Here is a 22,877-nt window from a genome sequence, read left to right on the forward strand (position 1 = left end):
GGCGCAGTGTAAGCGTGCTGGGCCCATAACCCAGAGGTCCGAGGATCGAAACCTTGCTCTGCTAGAGGTGCGTCATTTTTTTGTCGCTGATATCAAGAAGAGAAACAAAACATTAGCAATTGTATTCGAGCCAATAAAGATTGTGTTTGTACAAAATTTCAAAACTACTCGCGCAAAATTATAGAGACTCTCTTGCAAGCTAAAAACTTTGTTTGATTGTTTTCAATGTGTCTTTATGATTTTGCGTTTGTATTTAAATATCCTGGAAAGCAGTTCAGAATCAGCCATATGCAGCTTCATGTGGTTTAGTTCTGATTACTGGGGGATTAGCTCAAATGGTAGAGCGCCCGCTTAGCATGCGGGAGGTACCGGGATCGATACCCGGATTCTCCAGATGTTTTTGCTTGGTAAAGAGAAATCCATTTTTTAGGCAATTTCGACTAAGTTAGAGTGCAAATAATGCCTATTGGAATAATAAAAAGTGTTTTAGAATTTGATTTTCAACCACCTCAGAAGACAGGTCTTATCAATCAAATCGACACGAATTTATTTTGTACTGTATCTGGAAATATTCTGCTGCTAAACAGGAAGGCACTGGTGGTTCAGTGGTAGAATTCTCGCCTGCTACGCGGGAAGCCCGGGTTTGATTCCCGGCCAGTGCAATGTTTTTATTTTGTTTTTGGCTGGAAAACATCAAATGCAAATGTCAGTACCTATATTTTGTATGAAACTCCTGTGTTGTGTACTTAAATCGGTAAACTGCAAATTAAAAGCATAGCTTTAACACAAGAAACAAAACCGATTTTTCTTCCAAAGGCTTCAATGGTTAGCAGAGTGGCGCAGTGGAAGCGTGCTGGGCCCATAACCCAGAGGTCCGAGGATCGAAACCTTGCTCTGCTAGAGGTGCGTCATTTTTTGGCGCTGATATCAAGAAGATTTACAAACATTAGCAATTGTATTCGAGCCAAAAAAGATTGTGTTTGTACAAAATTTCAAAACTACTCGCGCAAAATTATAGAGACTCTCTTGCAAGTTAAAAACTTTGTTTGATTGTTTTCAATGTGTCTTTATGATTTTGCGTTTGTATTTAAATATCCTGGAAAACAGTTCAGAACAGCCATATGCAGCTTCATGTGGTTTAGTTCTGATTACTGGGGGATTAGCTCAAATGGTAGAGCGCCCGCTTAGCATGCGGGAGGTACCGGGATCGATACCCGGATTCTCCAGATTTTTTCGCTTCGTAAAGAGAAATCCATTTTTTAGGCAATTTCGACTAAGTTAGAGTGCAAATAATGCCTATTGGAATAATAAAAAGCGTTTTAGAATTTGATTTTCAACCACCTCAGAAGACAGGTCTTATCAATCAAATCGACACGAATTTATTTTGTACTGTATCTGGAAATATTTTGCTGCTAAACAGGAAGGCACTGGTGGTTCAGTGGTAGAATTCTCGCCTGCCACGCGGTAAGCCCGGGTTCGATTCCCAGCCAGTGCAATGTTTATTTTGTTTTTGGCTGGAAAACATCAAATGCAAATGTCAGTACCTATATTTTCTATTAAACTCCTGTGTTGTGTACTTAAATCGGTAAACTGCAAATTAAAATCATAGCTTTAACACAAGAAACAAAACCGAATTTCCTCCCCAAGGCTTCAATCGTTAGCAGAGTGGCGCAGTGGAAGCGTGCTGGGCCCATAACCCAGAGGTCCGAGGATCGAAACCTTGCTCTGCTAGAGGTGCGTTATTTTGTTGTCGAAGATATTAAGAAGAGAAACAAAACATTAGCAATTGTATTCGAGCCAATAAAGATTGTGTTTGTACAAAATTTCAAAACTACTCGCGCAAAATTATAGAGACTCTCTTGCAAGCTAAAAACTTTCTTTGATTGTTTTCAATGTGTCTTTATGATTTTGCGTTTGTATTTAAATATCCTGGAAAGCAGTTCAGAATCAGCCATATGCAGCTTCATGTGGTTTAGTTCTGATTACTGGGGGATTAGCTCAAATGGTAGAGCGCCCGCTTAGCATGCGGGAGGTACCGGGATCGATACCCGGATTCTCCAGATTTTTTTGCTTGGTAAAGAGAAATCCATTTTTTAGGCAATTTCGACTAAGTTAGAGTGCAAATAATGCCTATTGGAATAATAAAAAGTGTTTTAGAATTTGATTTTCAACCACCTCAGAAGACAGGTCTTATCAATCAAATCGACGCGAATTTATTTTGTACTGTATCTGGAAATATTTTGCTGCTAAACAGGAAGGCACTGGTGGTTCAGTGGTAGAATTCTCGCCTGCCACGCGGGAAGCCCGGGTTCGATTCCCGGCCAGTGCAATGTTTATTTTGTTTTTGGCTGGAACACATCAAATGCAAATGTCAGTACCTATATTTTCTATTAAAGTCCTGTGTTGTGTACTTAAATCGGTGAACTGTAGATTAAAAGCATAGCTTTAACACAAGAAACAAAACCGAATTTCCTCCCCAAGGCTTCAATCGTTAGCAGAGTGGCGCAGTGGAAGCGTGCTGAGCCCATAACCCAGAGGTCCGAGGATCGAAACCTTGCTCTGCTAGAGGTGCGTCATTTTTTTGTCGAAGATATCAAGAAGAGAAACAAAACATTAGCAATTGTATTCGAGCCAATAAAGATTGTGTTTGTACAAAATTTCAAAACTACTCGCGCAAAATTATAGAGACTCTCTTGCAAGCTAAAAACTGTGTTTGATTGTTTTCAACGTGTCTTTATGATTTTGCGTTTGTATTTAAATATCCTGGAAAGCAGTTCAGAATCAGCCATATGCAGCTTCATGTGCTTTAGTTCTGATTACTGGGGAATTAGCTCAAATGGTAGAGCGCCCGCTTAGCATGCGGGAGGTACCGGGATCGATACCCGGATTTTCCAGATTTTTTCGCTTGGTAAAGATAAATCCATTTTTTAGGCAATTTCGACTAAGTTAGAGTGCAAATAATGCCTATTGGAATAATAAAAAGCGTTTTAGAATTTGATTTTCAACCACCTCAGAAGACAGGTCTTATCAATCAAATCGACACGAATTTATTTTGTACTGTATCTGGAAATATTCTGCTGCTAAACAGGAAGGCACTGGTGGTTCAGTGGTAGAATTCTCGCCTGCCACGCGGGAAGCCCGGGTTCGATTCCCGGCCAGTGCAATGTTTATTTTGTTTTTGGCTGGAAAACATCAAATGCAAATGTCAGTACCTATATTTTCTATGAAACTCCTGTGTTGTGTACTTAAATCGGTAAACTGCAAATTAAAATCATAGCTTTAGCACAAGAAACAAAACCGAATTTCCTCCCCAAGGCTTCAATCATTAGCAGAGTGGCGCAGTGGAAGCGTGCTGGGCCCATAACCCAGAGGTCCGAGGATCGAAACCTTGCTCTGCTAGAGGTGCGTCTTTTTGTTGTCGAAGATATTAAGAAGAGAAACAAAACATTAGCAATTGTATTCGAGCCAATAAAGATTGTGTTTGTACAAAATTTCAAAACTACTCGCGCAAAATTATAGAGACTCTCTTGAAAGCTAAAAACTTTGTTTGATTGTTTTCAATGTGTCTTTATGATTTTGCGTTTGTATTTAAATATCCTGGAAAGCAGTTCAGAATCAGCCATATGCAGCTTCATGTGGTTTAGTTCTGATTACTGGGGGATTAGCTCAAATGGTAGAGCGCCCGCTTAGCATGCGGGAGGTACCGGGATCGATACCCGGATTCTCCAGATTTTTTCGCTTGGTAAAGAGAAATCCATTTTTTAGGCAATTTCGACTAAGTTAGAGTGCAAATAATGCCTATTGGAATAATAAAAAGTGTTTTAGAATTTGATTTTCAACCACCTCAGAAGACAGGTCTTATCAATCAAATCGACACGAATTTATTTTGTACTGTATCTGGAAAAATTTTGCTGCTAAACAGGAAGGCACTGGTGGTTCAGTGGTAGAATTCTCGCCTGCCACGCGGGAAGCCCGGGTTCGATTCCCGGCCAGTGCAATGTTTATTTTGTTTTTGGCTGGAAAACATCAAATGCAAATGTCAGTACCTATATTTTCTATGAAACTCCTGTGTTGTGTACTTAAATCGGTAAACTGCAAATTAAAATCATAGCTTTAACACAAGAAACAAAACCGAATTTCCTCCCCAAGGCTTCAATCGTTAGCAGAGTGGCGCAGTGGAAGCGTGCTGGGCCCATAACCCAGAGGTCCGAGGATCGAAACCTTGCTCTGCTAGAGGTGCGTCATTTTGTTGTCGAAGATATCAAGAAGAGAAACAAAACATTAGCAATTGTATTCGAGCCAATAAAGATTGTGTTTGTACAAAATTTCAAAACTACTCGCGCAAAATTATAGAGACTCTCTTGCAAGCTAAAAACTTTGTTTGATTGTTTTCAATGTGTCTTTATGATTTTGCGTTTGTATTTAAATATCCTGGAAAGCAGTTCAGAATCAGCCATATGCAGCTTCATGTGGTTTAGTTCTGATTACTGGGGGATTAGCTCAAATGGTAGAGCGCCCGCTTAGCATGCGGGAGGTACCGGGATCGATACCCGGATTCTCCAGATTTTTTTGCTTGGTAAAGAGAAATCCATTTTTTAGGCAATTTCGACTAAGTTAGAGTGCAAATAATGCCTATTGGAATAATAAAAAGTGTTTTAGAATTTGATTTTCAACCACCTCAGAAGACAGGTCTTATCAATCAAATCGACGCGAATTTATTTTGTACTGTATCTGGAAATATTTTGCTGCTAAACAGGAAGGCACTGGTCGTTCAGTGGTAGAATTCTCGCCTGCCACGCGGGAAGCCCGGGTTCGATTCCCGGCCAGTGCAATGTTTATTTTGTTTTTGGCTGGAAAACATCAAATGCAAATGTCAGTACCTATATTTTCTATTAAACTCCTGTGTTGTGTACTTAAATCGGTAAACTGCAAATTAAAAGCATAGCTTTAACACAAGAAACAAAACCGATTTTCCTTCCAAAGTCTTCAATGGTCAGCAGAGTGGCGCAGTGGAAGCGTGCTGAGCCCATAACCCAGAGGTCCGAGGATCGAAACCTTGCTCTGCTAGAGGTGCGTCATTTTTTTGGCGCTGATATCAAGAAGATAAACAAACATTAGCAATTGTATTCGAGCCAAAAAAGATTGTGTTTGTACAAAATTTCAAAACTACTCGCGCAAAATTATAGACTCTCTTGCAAGCTAAAAACTTTGTTTGATTGTTTTCAATGTGTCTTTATGATTTTGCGTTTGTATTTAAATATCCTGGAAAGCAGTTCAGAATCAGCCATATGCAGCTTCATGTGGTTTAGTTCTGATTACTGGGGGATTAGCTCAAATGGTAGAGCGCCCGCTTAGCATGCGGGAGGTACCGGGATCGATACCCGGATTCTCCAGATTTTTTCGCTTGGTGAAGAGAAATCCACTTTTTAGGCAATTTCGACTAAGTTAGAGTGCAAATAATGCCTATTGGAATAATAAAAAGCGTTTTAGAATTTGATTTTCAACCACCTCAGAAGACATGTCTTATCAATCAAATCGACACGAATTTATTTTGTACTGTATCTGGAAATATTCTGCTGCTAAACCGGAAGGCACTGGTGGTTCAGTGGTAGAATTCTCGCCTGCCACGCGGGAAGCCCGGGTTCGATTCCCGGCCAGTGCAATGTTTGTTTTATTTTTGGCTGGAAAACATCAAATGCAAATGTCAGTACCTATATTTTCTATTAAACTCCTGTGTTGTGTACTTAAATCGGTAAACTGAAAATTAAAAGCATAGCTTTAACACAAGAAACAAAACCGATTTTCCTTCCAAAGGCTTCAATGGTTAGCAGAGTGGCGCAGTGGAAGCGTGCTGGGCCCATAACCCAGAGGTCCGAGGATCGAAACCTTGCTCTGCTAGAGGTGCGTCATTTTTTTGGCGCTGATATCAAGAAGATAAACAAACATTAGCAATTGTATTCGAGCCAATAAAGATTGTGTTTGTACAAAATTTCAAAACTACTCGCGCAAAATTATAGAGACTCTCTTGCAAGCTAAAAACTTTGTTTGATTGTTTTCAATGTGTCTTTATGATTTTGCGTTTGTATTTAAATATCCTGGAAAGCAGTTCAGAATCAGCCATATGCAGCTTCATGTGGTTTAGTTCTGATTACTGGGGGATTAGCTCAAATGGTAGAGCGCCCGCTTAGCATGCGGGAGGTACCGGGATCGATACCCGGATTCTCCAGATTTTTTTGCTTGGTAAAGAGAAATCCATTTTTTAGGCAATTTCGACTAAGTTAGAGTGCAAATAATGCCTATTGGAATAATAAAAAGTGTTTTAGAATTTGATTTTCAACCACCTCAGAAGACAGGTCTTATCAATCAAATCGACACGAATTTATTTTGTACTGTATCTGGAAATATTCTGCTGCTAAACAGGAAGGCACTGGTGGTTCAGTGGTAGAATTCTCGCCTGCTACGCGGGAAGCCCGGGTTTGATTCCCGGCCAGTGCAATGTTTTTATTTTGTTTTTGGCTGGAAAACATCAAATGCAAATGTCAGTACCTATATTTTGTATGAAACTCCTGTGTTGTGTACTTAAATCGGTAAACTGCAAATTAAAAGCATAGCTTTAACACGAGAAACAAAACCGATTTTCCTTCCAAAGGCTTCAATGGTTAGCAGAGTGGCGCAGTGGAAGCGTGCTGGGCCCATAACCCAGAGGTCCGAGGATCGAAACCTTGCTCTGCTAGAGGTGCGTCATTTTTTGGCGCTGATATCAAGAAGATTTACAAACATTAGCAATTGTATTCGAGCCAAAAAAGATTGTGTTTGTACAAAATTTCAAAACTACTCGCGCAAAATTATAGAGACCCTCTTGCAAGTTAAAAACTTTGTTTGATTGTTTTCAATGTGTCTTTATGATTTTGCGTTTGTATTTAAATATCCTGGAAAACAGTTCAGAACAGCCATATGCAGCTTCATGTGGTTTAGTTTTGATTACTGGGGGATTAGCTCAAATGGTAGAGCGCCCGCTTAGCATGCGGGAGGTACCGGGATCGATACCCGGATTCTCCAGATTTTTTCGCTTCGTAAAGAGAAATCCATTTTTTAGGCAATTTCGACTAAGTTAGAGTGCAAATAATGCCTATTGGAATAATAAAAAGCGTTTTAGAATTTGATTTTCAACCACCTCAGAAGACAGGTCTTATCAATCAAATCGACACGAATTTATTTTGTACTGTATCTGGAAATATTCTGCTGCTAAACAGGAAGGCACTGGTGGTTCAGTGGTAGAATTCTCGCCTGCCACGCGGGAGGCCCGGGTTCGATTCCCAGCCAGTGCAATGTTTATTTTGTTTTTGGCTGGAAAACATCAAATGCAAATGTCAGTACCTATATTTTCTATTAAACTCCTGTGTTGTGTACTTAAATCGGTAAACTGCAAATTAAAAGCATAGCTTTAACACAAGAAACAAAACCGATTTTCCTTCCAAAGGCTTCAATGGTCAGCAGAGTGGCGCAGTGGAAGCATGCTGGGCCCATAACACAGAGGTCCGAGGATCGAAACCTTGCTCTGCTAGAGGTGCGTCATTTTTTTGGCGCTGATATCAAGAAGATAAACAAACATTAGCAATTGTATTCGAGCCAATAAAGATTGTGTTTGTACAAAATTTCAAAACTACTCGCGCAAAATTATAGACTCTCTTGCAAGCTAAAAACTTTGTTTGATTGTTTTCAATGTGTCTTTATGATTTTGCGTTTGTATTTAAATATCCTGGAAAGCAGTTCAGAATCAGCCATATGCAGCTTCATGTGGTTTAGTTCTGATTACTGGGGGATTAGCTCAAATGGTAGAGCGCCCGCTTAGCATGCGGGAGGTACCGGGATCGATACCCGGATTCTCCAGATTTTTTCGCTTGGTAAAGAGAAATCCATTTTTTAGGCAATTTCGACTAAGTTAGAGTGCAAATAATGCCTATTGGAATAATAAAAAGCGTTTTAGAATTTGATTTTCAACCACCTCAGAAGACAGGTCTTATCAATCAAATCGACACGAATTTATTTTGTACTGTATCTGGAAATATTTTGCTGCTAAACAGGAAGGCACTGGTCGTTCAGTGGTAGAATTCTCGCCTGCCACGCGGGAAGCCCGGGTTCGATTCCCGGCCAGTGCAATGTTTATTTTGTTTTTGGCTGGAAAACATCAAATGCAAATGTCAGTACCTATATTTTCTATTAAACTCCTGTGTTGTGTACTTAAATCGGTAAACTGCAAATTAAAAGCATGGCTTTAACACAAGAAACAAAACCGATTTTCCTTCCAAAGGCTTCAATGGTCAGCAGAGTGGCGCAGTGGAAGCGTGCTGGGCCCATAACCCAGAGGTCCGAGGATCGAAACCTTGCTCTGCTAGAGGTGCGTCATTTTTTTGGCGCTGATATCAAGAAGATAAACAAACATTAGCAATTGTATTCGAGCCAAAAAAGATTGTGTTTGTACAAAATTTCAAAACTACTCGCGCAAAATTATAGACTCTCTTGCAAGCTAAAAACTTTGTTTGATTGTTTTCAATGTGTCTTTATGATTTTGCGTTTGTATTTAAATATCCTGGAAAGCAGTTCAGAATCAGCCATATGCAGCTTCATGTGGTTTAGTTCTGATTACTGGGGGATTAGCTCAAATGGTAGAGCGCCCGCTTAGCATGCGGGAGGTACCGGGATCGATACCCGGATTCTCCAGATTTTTTCGCTTGGTAAAGAGAAATCCATTTTTTAGGCAATTTCGACTAAGTTAGAGTGCAAATAATGACTATTGGAATAATAAAAAGCGTTTTAGAATTTGATTTTCAACCACCTCAGAAGACAGGTCTTATCAATCAAATCGACACGAATTTATTTTGTACTGTATCTGGAAATATTCTGCTGCTAAACAGGAAGGCACTGGTGGTTCAGTGGTAGAATTCTCGCCTGCCACGCGGGAAGCCCGGGTTCGATTCCCGGCCAGTGCAATGTTTTTATTTTGTTTTTGGCTGGAAAACATCAAATGCAAATGTCAGTACCTATATTTTCTATGAAACTCCTGTGTTGTGTACTTAAATCGGTAAACTGCAAATTAAAAGCATAGCTTTAACACAAGAAACAAAACCGATTTTCCTTCCAAAGGCTTCAATGGTTAGCAGAGTGGCGCAGTGGAAGCGTGCTGGGCCCATAACCCAGAGGTCCGAGGATCGAAACCTTGCTCTGCTAGAGGTGCGTCATTTTTTGGCGCTGATATCAAGAAGATTTACAAACATTAGCAATTGTATTCGAGCCAAAAAAGATTGTGTTTGTACAAAATTTAAAAACTACTCGCGCAAAATTATAGAGACCCTCTTGCAAGTTAAAAACTTTGTTTGATTGTTTTCAATGTGTCTTTATGATTTTGCGTTTGTATTTAAATATCCTGGAAAACAGTTCAGAACAGCCATATGCAGCTTCATGTGGTTTAGTTCTGATTACTGGGGGATTAGCTCAAATGGTAGAGCGCCCGCTTAGCATGCGGGAGGTACCGGGATCGATACCCGGATTCTCCAGATTTTTTCGCTTCGTAAAGAGAAATCCATTTTTTAGGCAATTTCGACTAAGTTAGAGTGCAAATAATGCCTATTGGAATAATAAAAAGCGTTTTAGAATTTGATTTTCAACCACCTCAGAAGACAGGTCTTATCAATCAAATCGACACGAATTTATTTTGTACTGTATCTGGAAATATTCTGCTGCTAAACAGGAAGGCACTGGTGGTTCAGTGGTAGAATTCTCGCCTGCCACGCGGGAAGCCCGGGTTCGATTCCCGGCCAGTGCAATGTTTTTATTTTGTTTTTGGCTGGAAAACATCAAATGCAAATGTCAGTACCTATATTTTCTATGAAACTCCTGTGTTGTGTACTTAAATCGGTAAACTGCAAATTAAAAGCATAGCTTTAACACAAGAAACAAAACCGATTTTCCTTCCAAAGGCTTCAATGGTCAGCAGAGTGGCGCAGTGGAAGCATGCTGGGCCCATAACACAGAGGTCCGAGGATCGAAACCTTGCTCTGCTAGAGGTGCGTCATTTTTTTGGCGCTGATATCAAGAAGATAAACAAACATTAGCAATTGTATTCGAGCCAAAAAAGATTGTGTTTGTACAAAATTTCAAAACTACTCGCGCAAAATTATAGACTCTCTTGCAAGCTAAAAACTTTGTTTGATTGTTTTCAATGTGTCTTTATGATTTTGCGTTTGTATTTAAATATCCTGGAAAGCAGTTCAGAATCAGCCATATGCAGCTTCATGTGCTTTAGTTCTGATTACTGGGGGATTAGCTCAAATGGTAGAGCGCCCGCTTAGCATGCGGGAGGTACCGGGATCGATACCCGGATTCTCCAGATTTTTTCGCTTGGTAAAGAGAAATCCATTTTTTAGGCAATTTCGACTAAGTTAGAGTGCAAATAATGCCTATTGGAATAATAAAAAGCGTTTTAGAATTTGATTTTCAACCACCTCAGAAGACAGGTCTTATCAATCAAATCGACACGAATTTATTTTGTACTGTATCTGGAAATATTTTGCTGCTAAACAGGAAGGCACTGGTCGTTCAGTGGTAGAATTCTCGCCTGCCACGCGGGAAGCCCGGGTTCGATTCCCGGCCAGTGCAATGTTTATTTTGTTTTTGGCTGGAAAACATCAAATGCAAATGTCAGTACCTATATTTTCTATTAAACTCCTGTGTTGTGTACTTAAATCGGTAAACTGCAAATTAAAAGCATGGCTTTAACACAAGAAACAAAACCGATTTTCCTTCCAAAGGCTTCAATGGTCAGCAGAGTGGCGCAGTGGAAGCGTGCTGGGCCCATAACCCAGAGGTCCGAGGATCGAAACCTTGCTCTGCTAGAGGTGCGTCATTTTTTTGGCGCTGATATCAAGAAGATAAACAAACATTAGCAATTGTATTCGAGCCAAAAAAGATTGTGTTTGTACAAAATTTCAAAACTACTCGCGCAAAATTATAGACTCTCTTGCAAGCTAAAAACTTTGTTTGATTGTTTTCAATGTGTCTTTATGATTTTGCGTTTGTATTTAAATATCCTGGAAAGCAGTTCAGAATCAGCCATATGCAGCTTCATGTGGTTTAGTTCTGATTACTGGGGGATTAGCTCAAATGGTAGAGCGCCCGCTTAGCATGCGGGAGGTACCGGGATCGATACCCGGATTCTCCAGATTTTTTCGCTTGGTAAAGAGAAATCCATTTTTTAGGCAATTTCGACTAAGTTAGAGTGCAAATAATGCCTATTGGAATAATAAAAAGCGTTTTAGAATTTGATTTTCAACCACCTCAGAAGACAGGTCTTATCAATCAAATCGACACGAATTTATTTTGTACTGTATCTGGAAATATTCTGCTGCTAAACAGGAAGGCACTGGTGGTTCAGTGGTAGAATTATCGCCTGCCACGCGGGAAGCCCGGGTTCGATTCCCGGCCAGTGCAATGTTTATTTTATTTTTGGCTGGAAAACATCAAATGCAAATGTCAGTACCTATATTTTCTATTAAACTCCTGTGTTGTGTACTTAAATCGGTAAACTGCAAATTAAAAGCATAGCTTTAACACAAGAAACAAAACCGATTTTCCTTCCAAAGGCTTCAATGGTTAGCAGAGTGGCGCAGTGGAAGCGTGCTGGGCCCATAACCCAGAGGTCCGAGGATCGAAACCTTGCTCTGCTAGAGGTGCGTCATTTTTTTGGCGCTGATATCAAGAAGATAAACAAACATTAGCAATTGTATTCGAGCCAATAAAGATTGTGTTTGTACAAAATTTCAAAACTACTCGCGCAAAAGTATAGAGACTCTCTTGCAAGCTAAAAACTTTGTTTGATTGTTTTCAATGTGTCTTTATGATTTTGCGTTTGTATTTAAATATCCTGGAAAGCAGTTCAGAATCAGCCATATGCAGCTTCATGTGCTTTAGTTCTGATTACTGGGGGATTAGCTCAAATGGTAGAGCGCCCGCTTAGCATGCGGGAGGTACCGGGATCGATACCCGGATTCTCCAGATTTTTTTGCTTGGTAAAGAGAAATCCATTTTTTAGGCAATTTCGACTAAGTTAGAGTGCAAATAATGCCTATTGGAATAATAAAAAGTGTTTTAGAATTTGATTTTCAACCACCTCAGAAGACAGGTCTTATCAATCAAATCGACACGAATTTATTTTGTACTGTATCTGGAAATATTCTGCTGCTAAACAGGAAGGCACTGGTGGTTCAGTGGTAGAATTCTCGCCTGCTACGCGGGAAGCCCGGGTTTGATTCCCGGCCAGTGCAATGTTTTTATTTTGTTTTTGGCTGGAAAACATCAAATGCAAATGTCAGTACCTATATTTTCTATGAAACTCCTGTGTTGTGTACTTAAATCGGTAAACTGCAAATTAAAAGCATAGCTTTAACACAAGAAACAAAACCGATTTTCCTTCCAAAGGCTTCAATGGTTAGCAGAGTGGCGCAGTGGAAGCGTGCTGGGCCCAATACCCAGAGGTCCGAGGATCGAAACCTTGCTCTGCTAGAGGTGCGTCATTTTTTGGCGCTGATATCAAGAAGATTTACAAACATTAGCAATTGTATTCGAGCCAAAAAAGATTGTGTTTGTACAAAATTTCAAAACTACTCGCGCAAAATTATAGAGACTCTCTTGCAAGTTAAAAACTTTGTTTGATTGTTTTCAATGTGTCTTTATGATTTTGCGTTTGTATTTAAATATCCTGGAAAACAGTTCAGAACAGCCATATGCAGCTTCATGTGGTTTAGTTCTGATTACTGGGGGATTAGCTCAAATGGTAGAGCGCCCGCTTAGCATGCGGGAGGTACCGGGATCGATACCCGGATTCTCCAGATTTTTTCGCTTCGTAAAGAGAAATCCATTTTTTAGGCAACTTTTAGGCACTGGTGTTTCAGTGGTAGAATTCTCGCCTGCCACGCGGGAAGCCCGGGTTCGATTCCCGGCCAGTGCAATGTTTATTTTATTTTTGGCTGGAAAACATCAAATGCAAATGTCAGTACCTATATTTTCTATTAAACTCCTGTGTTGTGTACTTAAATCGGTAAACTGCAAATTAAAAGCATAGCTTTAACACAAGAAACACAACAGATTTTACTTCCAAAGGCTTCAATGGTTAGCAGAGTGGCGCAGTGGAAGCGTGCTGGGCCCATAACCCAGAGGTCCGAGGATCGAAACCTTGCTCTGCTAGAGGTGCGTCATTTTTTTGGCGCTGATATCAAGAAGATAAACTAACATTAGCAATTGTATTCGAGCCAATAAAGATTGTGTTTGTACAAAATTTCAAAACTACTCGCGCAAAATTATAGAGACTCTCTTGCAAGCTAAAAACTTTGTTTGATTGTTTTCAATGTGTCTTTATGATTTTGCGTTTGTATTTAAATATCCTGGAAAGCAGTTCAGAATCAGCCATATGCAGCTTCATGTGGTTTAGTTCTGATTACTGGGGGATTAGCTCAAATGGTAGAGCGCCCGCTTAGCATGCGGGAGGTACCGGGATCGATACCCGGATTCTCCAGATTTTTTTGCTTGGTAAAGAGAAATCCATTTTTTAGGCAATTTCGACTAAGTTAGAGTGCAAATAATGCCTATTGGAATAATAAAAAGTGTTTTAGAATTTGATTTTCAACCACCTCAGAAGACAGGTCTTATCAATCAAATCGACACGAATTTATTTTGTACTGTATCTGGAAATATTCTGCTGCTAAACAGGAAGGCACTGGTGGTTCAGTGGTAGAATTCTCGCCTGCTACGCGGGAAGCCCGGGTTTGATTCCCGGCCAGTGCAATGTTTTTATTTTGTTTTTGGCTGGAAAACATCAAATGCAAATGTCAGTACCTATATTTTCTATGAAACTCCTGTGTTGTGTACTTAAATCGGTAAACTGCAAATTAAAAGCATAGCTTTAACACAAGAAACAAAACCGATTTTCCTTCCAAAGGCTTCAATGGTTAGCAGAGTGGCGCAGTGGAAGCGTGCTGGGCCCAATACCCAGAGGTCCGAGGATCGAAACCTTGCTCTGCTAGAGGTGCGTCATTTTTTGGCGCTGATATCAAGAAGATTTACAAACATTAGCAATTGTATTCGAGCCAAAAAAGATTGTGTTTGTACAAAATTTCAAAACTACTCGCGCAAAATTATAGAGACTCTCTTGCAAGTTAAAAACTTTGTTTGATTGTTTTCAATGTGTCTTTATGATTTTGCGTTTGTATTTAAATATCCTGGAAAACAGTTCAGAACAGCCATATGCAGCTTCATGTGGTTTAGTTCTGATTACTGGGGGATTAGCTCAAATGGTAGAGCGCCCGCTTAGCATGCGGGAGGTACCGGGATCGATACCCGGATTCTCCAGATTTTTTCGCTTCGTAAAGAGAAATCCATCTTTTAGGCAATTTCGACTAAGTTAGAGTGCAAATAATGCCTATTGGAATAATAAAAAGCGTTTTAGAATTTGATTTTCAACCACCTCAGAAGACAGGTCTTATCAATCAAATCGACACGAATTTATTTTGTACTGTATCTGGAAATATTCTGCTGCTAAACAGGAAGGCACTGGTGGTTCAGTGGTAGAATTCTCGCCTGCCACGCGGGAGGCCCGGGTTCGATTTCCAGCCAGTGCAATGTTTATTTTGTTTTTGGCTGGAAAACATCAAATGCAAATGTCAGTACCTATATTTTCTATTAAACTCCTGTGTTGTGTACTTAAATCGGTAAACTGCAAATTAAAATCATAGCTTTAACACAAGAAACAAATCCGAATTTCCTCCCCAAGGCTTCAATCGTTAGCAGAGTGGCGCAGTGGAAGCGAGCTTGGCCCATAACCCAGAGGTCCGAGGATCGAAACCTTGCTCTGCTAGAGGTGCGTCATTTTTTTGTCGCTGATATCAAGAAGAGAAACAAAACATTAGCAATTGTATTCGAGCCAATAAAGATTGTGTTTGTACAAAATTTCAAAACTACTCGCGCAAAATTATAGAGACTCTTTTGCAAGCTAAAAACTTTGTTTGATTGTTTTCAATGTGTCTTTATGATTTTGCGTTTGTATTTAAATATCCTGGAAAGCAGTTCAGAATCAGCCATATGCAGCTTCATGTGGTTTAGTTCTGATTACTGGGGGATTAGCTCAAATGGTAGAGCGCCCGCTTAGCATGCGGGAGGTACCGGGATCGATACCCGGATTCTCCAGATTTTTTCGCTTGGTAAAGAGAAATCCATTTTTTAGGCAATTTCGACTAAGTTAGAGTGCAAATAATGCCTATTGGAATAATAAAAAGTGTTTTAGAATTTGATTTTCAACCACCTCAGAAGACAGGTCTTATCAATCAAATCGACGCGAATTTATTTTGTACTGTATCTGGAAATATTTTGCTGCTAAACAGGAAGGCACTGGTGGTTCAGTGGTAGAATTCTCGCCTGCCACGCGGGAAGCCCGGGTTCGATTCCCGGCCAGTGCAATGTTTATTTTGTTTTTGGCTGGAACACATCAAATGCAAATGTCAGTACCTATATTTTCTATTAAAGTCCTGTGTTGTGTACTTAAATCGGTGAACTGTAGATTAAAAGCATAGCTTTAACACAAGAAACAAAACCGAATTTCCTCCCCAAGGCTTCAATCGTTAGCAGAGTGGCGCAGTGGAAGCGTGCTGAGCCCAAAACCCAGAGGTCCGAGGATCGAAACCTTGCTCTGCTAAAGGTGCGTCATTTTTTTGTCGAAGATATCAAGAAGAGAAACAAAACATTAGCAATTGTATTCGAGCCAATAAAGATTGTGTTTGTACAAAATTTCAAAACTACTCGCGCAAAATTATAGAGACTCTCTTGCAAGCTAAAAACTGTGTTTGATTGTTTTCAACGTGTCTTTATGATTTTGCGTTTGTATTTAAATATCCTGGAAAGCAGTTCAGAATCAGCCATATGCAGCTTCATGTGCTTTAGTTCTGATTACTGGGGAATTAGCTCAAATGGTAGAGCGCCCGCTTAGCATGCGGGAGGTACCGGGATCGATACCCGGATTTTCCAGATTTTTTTGCTTGGTAAAGAGAAATCCATTTTTTAGGCAATTTCGACTAAGTTAGAGTGCAAATAATGCCTATTGGAATAATAAAAAGCGTTTTAGAATTTGATTTTCAACCACCTCAGAAGACAGGTCTTATCAATCAAATCGACACGAATTTATTTTGTACTGTATCTGGAAATATTCTGCTGCTAAACAGGAAGGCACTGGTGGTTCAGTGGTAGAATTCTCGCCTGCCACGCGGGAAGCCCGGGTTCGATTCCCGGCCAGTGCAATGTTTATTTTGTTTTTGGCTGGAAAACATCAAATGCAAATGTCAGTACCTATATTTTCTATGAAACTCCTGTGTTGTGTACTTAAATCGGTAAACTGCAAATAAAAATCATAGCTTTAACACAAGAAACAAAACCGAATTTCCTCCCCAAGGCTTCAATCATTAGCAGAGTGGCGCAGTGGAAGCGTGCTGGGCCCATAACCCAGAGGTCCGAGGATCGAAACCTTGCTCTGCTAGAGGTGCGTCTTTTTGTTGTCGAAGATATCAAGAAGAGAAACAAAACATTAGCAATTGTATTCGAGCCAATAAAGATTGTGTTTGTCCAAAATTTCAAAACTACTCGCGTAAAATTATAGAGACTCTCTTGCAAGCTAAAAACTTTGTTTGATTGTTTTCAATGTGTCTTTATGATTTTGCGTTTGTATTTAAATATCCTGGAAAGCAGTTCAGAATCAGCCATATGCAGCTTCATGTGGTTTAGTTCTGATTACTGGGGGATTAGCTCAAATGGTAGAGCGCCCGCTTAGCATGCGGGAGGTACCGGGATCGATACCCGGATTCTCCAGATTTTTTCGCTTGGTAAAGAGAAATCCATTTTTTAGGCAATTTCGACTAAGTTAGAGTGCAAATAATGCCTATTGGAATAATAAAAAGCGTTTTAGAATTTGATTTTCAACCACCTCAGAAGACAGGTCTTATCAATCAAATCGACACGAATTTATTTTGTACTGTATCTGGAAATATTCTGCTGCTAAACAGGAAGGCACTGGTGGTTCAGTGGTAGAATTCTCGCCTGACACGCAGGAGGCCCGGGTTCGATTCCCGGCCAGTGCAATGTTTATTTTGTTTTTGGCTGGAAAACATCAAATGCAAATGTCAGTACCTATATTTTCTATGAAACTCCTGTGTTGTGTACTTAAATCGGTAAACTGCAAATTAAAATCATAGCTTTAGCACAAGAAACAAAACCGAATTTCCTCCCCAAGGCTTCAATCATTAGCAGAGTGGCGCAGTGGAAGCGTGCTGGGCCCATAACCCAGAGGTCCGAGGATCGAAACCTTGCTCTGCTAGAGGTGCGTCATTTTGTTGTCGAAGATATCAAGAAGAGAAACAAAACATTAGCAATTGTATTCGAGCCAATAAAGATTGTGTTTGTACAAAATTTCAAAACTACTCGCGCAAAATTATAGAGACTCTCTTGCAAGCTAAAAACTTTGTTTGATTGTTTTCAATGTGTTTTTATGATTTTGCGTTTGTATTTAAATATCCTGGAAAACAGTTCAGAATCAGCCATATGCAGCTTCATGTGGTTTAGTTCTGATTACTGGGGGATTAGCTCAAATGGTAGAGCGCCCGCTTAGCATGCGGGAGGTACCGGGATCGATACCCGGATTCTCCAGATTTCTTCGCTTGGTAAAGAGAAATCCATTTTTTAGGCAATTTCGACTAAGTTAGAGTGCAAATAATGCCTATTGGAATAATAAAAAGCGTTTTAGAATTTGATTTTCAACCACCTCAGAAGACAGGTCTTATCAATCAAATCGACGCGAATTTATTTTGTACTGTATCTGGAAATATTTTGCTGCTAAACAGGAAGGCACTGGTGGTTCAGTGGTAGAATTCTCGCCTGCCACGCGGGAAGCCCGGGTTCGATTCCCGGCCAGTGCAATGTTTATTTTGTTTTTGGCTGGAAAACATCAAATGCAAATGTCAGTACCTATATTTTCTATGAAACTCCTGTGTTGTGTACTTAAATCGGTAAACTGCAAATTAAAATCATAGCTTTAACACAAGAAACAAAACCGAATTTCCTCCCCAAGGCTTCAATCATTAGCAGAGTTGCGCAGTGGAAGCGTGCTGGGCCCATAACCCAGAGGTCCGAGGATCGAAACCTTGCTCTGCTAGAGGTGCGTCTTTTTGTTGTCGAAGATATCAAGAAGAGAAACAAAACATTAGCAATTGTATTCGAGCCAATAAAGATTGTGTTTGTACAAAATTTCAAAACTACTCGCGCAAAATTATAGAGACTCTCTTGCAAGCTAAAAACTTTGTTTGATTGTTTTCAATGTGTCTTTATGATTTTGCGTTTGTATTTAAATATCCTGGAAAGCAGTTCAGAATCAGCCATATGCAGCTTCATGTGGTTTAGTTCTGATTACTGGGGGATTAGCTCAAATGGTAGAGCGCCCGCTTAGCATGCGGGAGGTACCGGGATCGATACCCGGATTCTCCAGATTTTTTCGCTTGGTAAAGAGAAATCCATTTTTTAGGCAATTTCGACTAAGTTAGAGTGCAAATAATGCCTATTGGAATAATAAAAAGCGTTTTAGAATTTGATTTTCAACCACCTCAGAAGACAGGTCTTATCAATCAAATCGACGCGAATTTATTTTGTACTGTATCTGGAAATATTTTGCTGCTAAACAGGAAGGCACTGGTGGTTCAGTGGTAGAATTCTCGCCTGCCACGCGGGAAGCCCGGGTTCGATTCCCGGCCAGTGCAATGTTTATTTTGTTTTTGGCTGGAAAACATCAAATGCAAATGTCAGTACCTATATTTTCTATGAAACTCCTGTGTTGTGTACTTAAATCGGTAAACTGCAAATTAAAATCATAGCTTTAGCACAAGAAACAAAACCGAATTTCCTCCCCAAGGCTTCAATCATTAGCAGAGTGGCGCAGTGGAAGCGTGCTGGGCCCATAACCCAGAGGTCCGAGGATCGAAACCTTGCTCTGCTAGAGGTGCGTCATTTTGTTGTCGAAGATATCAAGAAGAGAAACAAAACATTAGCAATTGTATTCGAGCCAATAAAGATTGTGTTTGTACAAAATTTCAAAACTACTCGCGCAAAATTATAGAGACTCTCTTGCAAGCTAAAAACTTTGTTTGATTGTTTTCAATGTGTTTTTATGATTTTGCGTTTGTATTTAAATATCCTGGAAAACAGTTCAGAATCAGCCATATGCAGCTTCATGTGGTTTAGTTCTGATTACTGGGGGATTAGCTCAAATGGTAGAGCGCCCGCTTAGCATGCGGGAGGTACCGGGATCGATACCCGGATTCTCCAGATTTTTTCGCTTGGTAAAGAGAAATCCATTTTTTAGGCAATTTCGACTAAGTTAGAGTGCAAATAATGCCTATTGGAATAATAAAAAGCGTTTTAGAATTTGATTTTCAACCACCTCAGAAGACAGGTCTTATCAATCAAATCGACGCGAATTTATTTTGTACTGTATCTGGAAATATTTTGCTGCTAAACAGGAAGGCACTGGTGGTTCAGTGGTAGAATTCTCGCCTGCCACGCGGGAAGCCCGGGTTCGATTCCCGGCCAGTGCAATGTTTATTTTGTTTTTGGCTGGAAAACATCAAATGCAAATGTCAGTACCTATATTTTCTATGAAACTCCTGTGTTGTGTACTTAAATCGGTAAACTGCAAATTAAAATCATAGCTTTAGCACAAGAAACAAAACCGAATTTCCTCCCCAAGGCTTCAATCATTAGCAGAGTGGCGCAGTGGAAGCGTGCTGGGCCCATAACCCAGAGGTCCGAGGATCGAAACCTTGCTCTGCTAGAGGTGCGTCATTTTGTTGTCGAAGATATCAAGAAGAGAAACAAAACATTAGCAATTGTATTCGAGCCAATAAAGATTGTGTTTGTACAAAATTTCAAAACTACTCGCGCAAAATTATAGAGACTCTCTTGCAAGCTAAAAACTTTGTTTGATTGTTTTCAATGTGTTTTTATGATTTTGCGTTTGTATTTAAATATCCTGGAAAACAGTTCAGAATCAGCCATATGCAGCTTCATGTGGTTTAGTTCTGATTACTGGGGGATTAGCTCAAATGGTAGAGCGCCCGCTTAGCATGCGGGAGGTACCGGGATCGATACCCGGATTCTCCAGATTTCTTCGCTTGGTAAAGAGAAATCCATTTTTTAGGCAATTTCGACTAAGTTAGAGTGCAAATAATGCCTATTGGAATAATAAAAAGCGTTTTAGAATTTGATTTTCAACCACCTCAGAAGACAGGTCTTATCAATCAAATCGACGCGAATTTATTTTGTACTGTATCTGGAAATATTTTGCTGCTGAACAGGAAGGCACTGGTGGTTCAGTGGTAGAATTCTCGCCTGCCACGCGGGAAGCCCGGGTTCGATTCCCGGCCAGTGCAATGTTTATTTTGTTTTTGGCTGGAAAACATCAAATGCAAATGTCAGTACCTATATTTTCTATGAAACTCCTGTGTTGTGTACTTAAATCGGTAAACTGCAAATTAAAATCATAGCTTTAACACAAGAAACAAAACCGAATTTCCTCCCCAAGGCTTCAATCATTAGCAGAGTGGCGCAGTGGAAGCGTGCTGGGCCCATAACCCAGAGGTCCGAGGATCGAAACCTTGCTCTGCTAGAGGTGCGTCTTTTTGTTGTCGAAGATATCAAGAAGAGAAACAAAACATTAGCAATTGTATTCGAGCCAATAAAGATTGTGTTTGTACAAAATTTCAAAACTACTCGCGCAAAATTATAGAGACTCTCTTGCAAGCTAAAAACTTTGTTTGATTGTTTTCAATGTGTCTTTATGATTTTGCGTTTGTATTTAAATATCCTGGAAAGCAGTTCAGAATCAGCCATATGCAGCTTCATGTGGTTTAGTTCTGATTACTGGGAGATTAGCTCAAATGGTAGAGCGCCCGCTTAGCATGCGGGAGGTACCGGGATCGATACCCGGATTCTCCAGATTTTTTCGCTTGGTAAAGAGAAATCCATTTTTTAGGCAATTTCGACTAAGTTAGAGTGCAAATAATGCCTATTGGAATAATAAAAAGCGTTTTAGAATTATATTTTCAACCACCTCAGAAGACAGGTCTTATCAATCAAATCGACGCGAATTTATTTTGTACTGTATCTGGAAATATTTTGCTGCTAAACAGGAAGGCACTGGTGGTTCAGTGGTAGAATTCTCGCCTGCCACGCGGGAAGCCCGGGTTCGATTCCCGGCCAGTGCAATGTTTATTTTGTTTTTGGCTGGAAAACATCAAATGCAAATGTCAGTACCTATATTTTCTATGAAACTCCTGTGTTGTGTACTTAAATCGGTAAACTGCAAATTAAAATCATAGCTTTAGCACAAGAAACAAAACCGAATTTCCTCCCCAAGGCTTCAATCGTTAGCAGAGTGGCGCAGTGGAAGCGTGCTGGGCCCATAACCCAGAGGTCCGAGGATCGAAACCTTGCTCTGCTAGAGGTGCGTCATTTTGTTGTCGAAGATATCAAGAAGAGAAACAAAACATTAGCAATTGTATTCGAGCCAATAAAGATTGTGTTTGTACAAAATTTCAAAACTACTCGCGCAAAATTATAGAGACTCTCTTGCAAGCTAAAAACTTTGTTTGATTGTTTTCAATGTGTCTTTATGATTTTGCGTTTGTATTTAAATATCCTGGAAAGCAGTTCAGAATCAGCCATATGCAGCTTCATGTGGTTTAGTTCTGATTACTGGGGGATTAGCTCAAATGGTAGAGCGCCCGCTTAGCATGCGGGAGGTACCGGGATCGATACCCGGATTCTCCAGATTTTTTTGCTTGGTAAAGAGAAATCCATTTTTTAGGCAATTTCGACTAAGTTAGAGTGCAAATAATGCCTATTGGAATAATAAAAAGTGTTTTAGAATTTGATTTTCAACCACCTCAGAAGACAGGTCTTATCAATCAAATCGACGCGAATTTATTTTGTACTGTATCTGGAAATATTTTGCTGCTAAACAGGAAGGCACTGGTGGTTCAGTGGTAGAATTCTCGCCTGCCACGCGTGAAGCCCGGGTTCGATTACCTGCCAGTGCAATGTTTATTTTGTTTTTGGCTGGAAAACATCAAATGCAAATGTCAGTACCTATATTTTCTATTAAACTCCTGTGTTGTGTACTTAAAACGGTAAACTGCAAATTAAAAGCATAGCTTTAACACAAGAAACAAAACCGATTTTCCTTCCAAAGGCTTCAATGGTCAGCAGAGTGGCGCAGTGGAAGCATGCTGGGCCCATAACACAGAGGTCCAAGGATCGAAACCTTGCTCTGCTAGAGGTGCGTCATTTTTTTGGCGCTGATATCAAGAAGATAAACAAACATTAGCAATTGTATTCGAGCCAAAAAAGATTGTGTTTGTACAAAATTTCAAAACTACTCGCGCAAAATTATAGACTCTCTTGCAAGCTAAAAACTTTGTTTGATTGTTTTCAATGTGTCTTTATGATTTTGCGTTTGTATTTAAATATCCTGGAAAGCAGTTCAGAATCAGCCATATGCAGCTTCATGTGGTTTAGTTCTGATTACTGGGGGATTAGCTCAAATGGTAGAGCGCCCGCTTAGCATGCGGGAGGTACCGGGATCGATACCCGGATTCTCCAGATTTTTTCGCTTTGTAAAGAGAAATCCATTTTTTAGGCAATTTCGACTAAGTTAGAGTGCAAATAATGCCTATTGGAATAATAAAAAGCGTTTTAGAATTTGATTTTCAACCACCTCAGAAGACAGGTCTTATCAATCC

At 39.9% G+C, this 22,877-nt stretch overlaps 54 non-coding genes across 54 annotated transcripts; all 54 read left to right on the plus strand.

Annotated features, from left to right (window-relative positions):
• The first annotated feature begins 320 nt into the window (after positions 1 to 320).
• Positions 321 to 393, plus strand: Trnaa-agc. The gene has a single exon. It is a non-coding gene; the product is annotated as a tRNA-Ala (tRNA).
• A 198-nt stretch (positions 394 to 591) lies between these two features.
• Positions 592 to 662, plus strand: Trnas-gcu. Its single transcript has one exon. It is a non-coding gene; the product is annotated as a tRNA-Ser (tRNA).
• A 491-nt stretch (positions 663 to 1,153) lies between these two features.
• On the plus strand, positions 1,154 to 1,226 carry Trnaa-agc. The gene has a single exon. It is a non-coding gene; the product is annotated as a tRNA-Ala (tRNA).
• A 198-nt stretch (positions 1,227 to 1,424) lies between these two features.
• Positions 1,425 to 1,495, plus strand: Trnag-gcc. The gene has a single exon. It is a non-coding gene; the product is annotated as a tRNA-Gly (tRNA).
• A 492-nt stretch (positions 1,496 to 1,987) lies between these two features.
• Trnaa-agc lies at positions 1,988 to 2,060 on the plus strand. Its single transcript has one exon. It is a non-coding gene; the product is annotated as a tRNA-Ala (tRNA).
• A 198-nt stretch (positions 2,061 to 2,258) lies between these two features.
• On the plus strand, positions 2,259 to 2,329 carry Trnag-gcc. Its single transcript has one exon. It is a non-coding gene; the product is annotated as a tRNA-Gly (tRNA).
• A 492-nt stretch (positions 2,330 to 2,821) lies between these two features.
• Trnaa-agc lies at positions 2,822 to 2,894 on the plus strand. The gene has a single exon. It is a non-coding gene; the product is annotated as a tRNA-Ala (tRNA).
• Positions 2,895 to 3,092: 198 nt separating this feature from the next.
• Trnag-gcc lies at positions 3,093 to 3,163 on the plus strand. Its single transcript has one exon. It is a non-coding gene; the product is annotated as a tRNA-Gly (tRNA).
• Positions 3,164 to 3,655: 492 nt separating this feature from the next.
• Trnaa-agc lies at positions 3,656 to 3,728 on the plus strand. The gene has a single exon. It is a non-coding gene; the product is annotated as a tRNA-Ala (tRNA).
• A 198-nt stretch (positions 3,729 to 3,926) lies between these two features.
• Positions 3,927 to 3,997, plus strand: Trnag-gcc. The gene has a single exon. It is a non-coding gene; the product is annotated as a tRNA-Gly (tRNA).
• A 492-nt stretch (positions 3,998 to 4,489) lies between these two features.
• Trnaa-agc lies at positions 4,490 to 4,562 on the plus strand. Its single transcript has one exon. It is a non-coding gene; the product is annotated as a tRNA-Ala (tRNA).
• A 198-nt stretch (positions 4,563 to 4,760) lies between these two features.
• On the plus strand, positions 4,761 to 4,831 carry Trnag-gcc. Its single transcript has one exon. It is a non-coding gene; the product is annotated as a tRNA-Gly (tRNA).
• Positions 4,832 to 5,320: 489 nt separating this feature from the next.
• Trnaa-agc lies at positions 5,321 to 5,393 on the plus strand. Its single transcript has one exon. It is a non-coding gene; the product is annotated as a tRNA-Ala (tRNA).
• A 198-nt stretch (positions 5,394 to 5,591) lies between these two features.
• Positions 5,592 to 5,662, plus strand: Trnag-gcc. Its single transcript has one exon. It is a non-coding gene; the product is annotated as a tRNA-Gly (tRNA).
• Positions 5,663 to 6,153: 491 nt separating this feature from the next.
• Trnaa-agc lies at positions 6,154 to 6,226 on the plus strand. Its single transcript has one exon. It is a non-coding gene; the product is annotated as a tRNA-Ala (tRNA).
• A 198-nt stretch (positions 6,227 to 6,424) lies between these two features.
• Trnas-gcu lies at positions 6,425 to 6,495 on the plus strand. Its single transcript has one exon. It is a non-coding gene; the product is annotated as a tRNA-Ser (tRNA).
• A 491-nt stretch (positions 6,496 to 6,986) lies between these two features.
• Trnaa-agc lies at positions 6,987 to 7,059 on the plus strand. The gene has a single exon. It is a non-coding gene; the product is annotated as a tRNA-Ala (tRNA).
• Positions 7,060 to 7,257: 198 nt separating this feature from the next.
• Positions 7,258 to 7,328, plus strand: Trnag-gcc. The gene has a single exon. It is a non-coding gene; the product is annotated as a tRNA-Gly (tRNA).
• A 489-nt stretch (positions 7,329 to 7,817) lies between these two features.
• Positions 7,818 to 7,890, plus strand: Trnaa-agc. The gene has a single exon. It is a non-coding gene; the product is annotated as a tRNA-Ala (tRNA).
• A 198-nt stretch (positions 7,891 to 8,088) lies between these two features.
• On the plus strand, positions 8,089 to 8,159 carry Trnag-gcc. Its single transcript has one exon. It is a non-coding gene; the product is annotated as a tRNA-Gly (tRNA).
• Positions 8,160 to 8,648: 489 nt separating this feature from the next.
• On the plus strand, positions 8,649 to 8,721 carry Trnaa-agc. The gene has a single exon. It is a non-coding gene; the product is annotated as a tRNA-Ala (tRNA).
• Positions 8,722 to 8,919: 198 nt separating this feature from the next.
• On the plus strand, positions 8,920 to 8,990 carry Trnag-gcc. Its single transcript has one exon. It is a non-coding gene; the product is annotated as a tRNA-Gly (tRNA).
• A 491-nt stretch (positions 8,991 to 9,481) lies between these two features.
• Trnaa-agc lies at positions 9,482 to 9,554 on the plus strand. Its single transcript has one exon. It is a non-coding gene; the product is annotated as a tRNA-Ala (tRNA).
• A 198-nt stretch (positions 9,555 to 9,752) lies between these two features.
• Positions 9,753 to 9,823, plus strand: Trnag-gcc. Its single transcript has one exon. It is a non-coding gene; the product is annotated as a tRNA-Gly (tRNA).
• Positions 9,824 to 10,314: 491 nt separating this feature from the next.
• Positions 10,315 to 10,387, plus strand: Trnaa-agc. The gene has a single exon. It is a non-coding gene; the product is annotated as a tRNA-Ala (tRNA).
• Positions 10,388 to 10,585: 198 nt separating this feature from the next.
• Positions 10,586 to 10,656, plus strand: Trnag-gcc. The gene has a single exon. It is a non-coding gene; the product is annotated as a tRNA-Gly (tRNA).
• Positions 10,657 to 11,145: 489 nt separating this feature from the next.
• Trnaa-agc lies at positions 11,146 to 11,218 on the plus strand. Its single transcript has one exon. It is a non-coding gene; the product is annotated as a tRNA-Ala (tRNA).
• Positions 11,219 to 11,416: 198 nt separating this feature from the next.
• Positions 11,417 to 11,487, plus strand: Trnag-gcc. The gene has a single exon. It is a non-coding gene; the product is annotated as a tRNA-Gly (tRNA).
• Positions 11,488 to 11,978: 491 nt separating this feature from the next.
• On the plus strand, positions 11,979 to 12,051 carry Trnaa-agc. The gene has a single exon. It is a non-coding gene; the product is annotated as a tRNA-Ala (tRNA).
• Positions 12,052 to 12,249: 198 nt separating this feature from the next.
• Positions 12,250 to 12,320, plus strand: Trnas-gcu. Its single transcript has one exon. It is a non-coding gene; the product is annotated as a tRNA-Ser (tRNA).
• Positions 12,321 to 12,811: 491 nt separating this feature from the next.
• On the plus strand, positions 12,812 to 12,884 carry Trnaa-agc. The gene has a single exon. It is a non-coding gene; the product is annotated as a tRNA-Ala (tRNA).
• Positions 12,885 to 12,932: 48 nt separating this feature from the next.
• Positions 12,933 to 13,003, plus strand: Trnag-gcc. Its single transcript has one exon. It is a non-coding gene; the product is annotated as a tRNA-Gly (tRNA).
• A 491-nt stretch (positions 13,004 to 13,494) lies between these two features.
• Positions 13,495 to 13,567, plus strand: Trnaa-agc. The gene has a single exon. It is a non-coding gene; the product is annotated as a tRNA-Ala (tRNA).
• A 198-nt stretch (positions 13,568 to 13,765) lies between these two features.
• Trnas-gcu lies at positions 13,766 to 13,836 on the plus strand. The gene has a single exon. It is a non-coding gene; the product is annotated as a tRNA-Ser (tRNA).
• A 491-nt stretch (positions 13,837 to 14,327) lies between these two features.
• On the plus strand, positions 14,328 to 14,400 carry Trnaa-agc. The gene has a single exon. It is a non-coding gene; the product is annotated as a tRNA-Ala (tRNA).
• A 198-nt stretch (positions 14,401 to 14,598) lies between these two features.
• On the plus strand, positions 14,599 to 14,669 carry Trnag-gcc. Its single transcript has one exon. It is a non-coding gene; the product is annotated as a tRNA-Gly (tRNA).
• Positions 14,670 to 15,161: 492 nt separating this feature from the next.
• Positions 15,162 to 15,234, plus strand: Trnaa-agc. Its single transcript has one exon. It is a non-coding gene; the product is annotated as a tRNA-Ala (tRNA).
• A 198-nt stretch (positions 15,235 to 15,432) lies between these two features.
• Trnag-gcc lies at positions 15,433 to 15,503 on the plus strand. The gene has a single exon. It is a non-coding gene; the product is annotated as a tRNA-Gly (tRNA).
• Positions 15,504 to 15,995: 492 nt separating this feature from the next.
• On the plus strand, positions 15,996 to 16,068 carry Trnaa-agc. Its single transcript has one exon. It is a non-coding gene; the product is annotated as a tRNA-Ala (tRNA).
• A 198-nt stretch (positions 16,069 to 16,266) lies between these two features.
• On the plus strand, positions 16,267 to 16,337 carry Trnag-gcc. Its single transcript has one exon. It is a non-coding gene; the product is annotated as a tRNA-Gly (tRNA).
• A 492-nt stretch (positions 16,338 to 16,829) lies between these two features.
• Positions 16,830 to 16,902, plus strand: Trnaa-agc. Its single transcript has one exon. It is a non-coding gene; the product is annotated as a tRNA-Ala (tRNA).
• A 198-nt stretch (positions 16,903 to 17,100) lies between these two features.
• Trnav-gac lies at positions 17,101 to 17,171 on the plus strand. The gene has a single exon. It is a non-coding gene; the product is annotated as a tRNA-Val (tRNA).
• A 492-nt stretch (positions 17,172 to 17,663) lies between these two features.
• Trnaa-agc lies at positions 17,664 to 17,736 on the plus strand. Its single transcript has one exon. It is a non-coding gene; the product is annotated as a tRNA-Ala (tRNA).
• A 198-nt stretch (positions 17,737 to 17,934) lies between these two features.
• Trnag-gcc lies at positions 17,935 to 18,005 on the plus strand. Its single transcript has one exon. It is a non-coding gene; the product is annotated as a tRNA-Gly (tRNA).
• Positions 18,006 to 18,497: 492 nt separating this feature from the next.
• Positions 18,498 to 18,570, plus strand: Trnaa-agc. Its single transcript has one exon. It is a non-coding gene; the product is annotated as a tRNA-Ala (tRNA).
• A 198-nt stretch (positions 18,571 to 18,768) lies between these two features.
• On the plus strand, positions 18,769 to 18,839 carry Trnag-gcc. Its single transcript has one exon. It is a non-coding gene; the product is annotated as a tRNA-Gly (tRNA).
• Positions 18,840 to 19,331: 492 nt separating this feature from the next.
• Positions 19,332 to 19,404, plus strand: Trnaa-agc. The gene has a single exon. It is a non-coding gene; the product is annotated as a tRNA-Ala (tRNA).
• Positions 19,405 to 19,602: 198 nt separating this feature from the next.
• Trnag-gcc lies at positions 19,603 to 19,673 on the plus strand. The gene has a single exon. It is a non-coding gene; the product is annotated as a tRNA-Gly (tRNA).
• A 492-nt stretch (positions 19,674 to 20,165) lies between these two features.
• Trnaa-agc lies at positions 20,166 to 20,238 on the plus strand. The gene has a single exon. It is a non-coding gene; the product is annotated as a tRNA-Ala (tRNA).
• Positions 20,239 to 20,436: 198 nt separating this feature from the next.
• On the plus strand, positions 20,437 to 20,507 carry Trnag-gcc. Its single transcript has one exon. It is a non-coding gene; the product is annotated as a tRNA-Gly (tRNA).
• A 492-nt stretch (positions 20,508 to 20,999) lies between these two features.
• On the plus strand, positions 21,000 to 21,072 carry Trnaa-agc. The gene has a single exon. It is a non-coding gene; the product is annotated as a tRNA-Ala (tRNA).
• Positions 21,073 to 21,270: 198 nt separating this feature from the next.
• On the plus strand, positions 21,271 to 21,341 carry Trnag-gcc. Its single transcript has one exon. It is a non-coding gene; the product is annotated as a tRNA-Gly (tRNA).
• Positions 21,342 to 21,833: 492 nt separating this feature from the next.
• Positions 21,834 to 21,906, plus strand: Trnaa-agc. Its single transcript has one exon. It is a non-coding gene; the product is annotated as a tRNA-Ala (tRNA).
• A 758-nt stretch (positions 21,907 to 22,664) lies between these two features.
• On the plus strand, positions 22,665 to 22,737 carry Trnaa-agc. Its single transcript has one exon. It is a non-coding gene; the product is annotated as a tRNA-Ala (tRNA).
• The last annotated feature ends 140 nt before the right edge of the window (positions 22,738 to 22,877 follow it).

The sequence above is a fragment of the Nematostella vectensis genome, chromosome 8 (genome assembly GCF_932526225.1).
Source record: "Nematostella vectensis chromosome 8, jaNemVect1.1, whole genome shotgun sequence".
NCBI lineage: Eukaryota > Metazoa > Cnidaria > Anthozoa > Actiniaria > Edwardsiidae > Nematostella > Nematostella vectensis.